General features: G+C 37.1%; 1 protein-coding gene across 1 annotated transcript in view; it reads right to left on the bottom strand.

The window, feature by feature from the left end:
• The window catches only part of PDE5A (phosphodiesterase 5A), a 129813-nt gene that overhangs the window by 36226 nt on the left and 92130 nt on the right, over window positions 1-1457 (bottom strand). The gene's annotated exons all lie outside the window — the stretch shown is intronic.

Raw genomic sequence — 1457 nt, 5'->3', positions numbered from 1 at the left:
TGACTAAGGATCATTGAAAGGTAGATGGCAAAATGCTCAGTTTAAAGCCCAATTTCTGCTACACCCAGGTTTAAGGCAAGAAAAGGCTATAAAGAAGATGAGGCTTAAAAACTCAAGTAAAACAAGGTGAAAAAATAAGGATTCTGAATTTCCTATCAACAAGTACTTTGTTATGACTAGAGAACTTTTTCTGGACACAGGCATAGTGTACATGTAAGTATATTTAGTTCTCTTAAGAATAAATTTTGTAAAATGAAAGTTAAAATATTTGCTAGTTTTTCAAATTATTTTTGGTTTTAAATTGAGATAGACACATGACAAAGACAGCAATTTTGGTAATTGCTGGATGATGGGAACACCTGTGTAGTTGGGGCTGTACAGAAATCTTTATTCAGTTGATAGAAAACTAGAATTCAAATCAGTTGCTGAATTTCAACCAATTTAAGTAAATTACTTGACCTAGAAGCTATTTAACCCTCCATTTCTCAATGCAGCTGTCAGAAATCTATTTTCCAAACAGAACAACAGCTGGTTTTGAACAATACTTCTATACAACAATTTTCAGTTATTCTAAAGTGTTTTTCTCTTGCTAAAATTATAAATATAGTTGAGAAGGTAATTTTCAAACTGTTCTGAAAGACTATGTTATTTTTAAAGGAAAAAACAAAATGTAATGTCCTTGTGATTTTTAAAGTGTTATCTTTACAAACGACTTGCTAGTTTTTATTTCCTAAAAACACTCAGCAGAGTGTAACCTCGCCTTCATTTTAGAACTAACTTGATAACCCTGCAGTGCCTGCAGCACCTCCGTACGCAACTTTCCAGGTGATAACTTCTGTTTGGCAGTCTTTAAGCCACCTCTCTGCACTCTTTCCCAACTGATCCACTGCTGTGATTTCACTAACACGGGATATTAACTCCCCAGTCTCCACCTCTGGTCCTGACCACTCCTCATCACTCTGGTGTCCTGCCTTTTCGGACGGCTGCAGATGTCCCCAAATTAAACTTAACTTTCCCTCTATCAAATCCACCTTCTTCATATTTCTACTTTTATTAATTAATGTCACCATCATTCTTTGAATTACCAAGATCAAAACGTTTAGATCATCTTTAATCTTCTCCCTCCCTAACCGCTCATAACACACAGTGTTGGACTCCCGGGCTCCAGAGGTAGACGGAACTTGTACCCTGACTCCTCTGCCTCACTGCAGTATGACCTTCAACAAGCCTCTTGGCTTCTCTAGGCTTTGCTATGCGCTTCACAACATAGTCATGAAGTTTTCATGAGAACACTGTTGTTCCGTTTACACGAGAAAACTTCCATAAGGGCACAAAGAATTTAGCATGAGGTGAGCTATGATGCTGATGATGCCAATGAAAAAGAATCTCCATGATCTGTTCACCTTCTTTCCATTCTTACAGAACTCTCATCACATCCCACATAAACCTTATCTATA

The sequence above is a fragment of the Otolemur garnettii genome, unplaced genomic scaffold (genome assembly GCF_000181295.1).
Source record: "Otolemur garnettii isolate 467f Iridium unplaced genomic scaffold, OtoGar3 scaffold00164, whole genome shotgun sequence".
Taxonomy (NCBI): domain Eukaryota; kingdom Metazoa; phylum Chordata; class Mammalia; order Primates; family Galagidae; genus Otolemur; species Otolemur garnettii.
The sequence above is the reverse complement of the archived record's forward strand: the minus strand, read 5'-3'. Positions and strand labels throughout refer to the sequence as shown.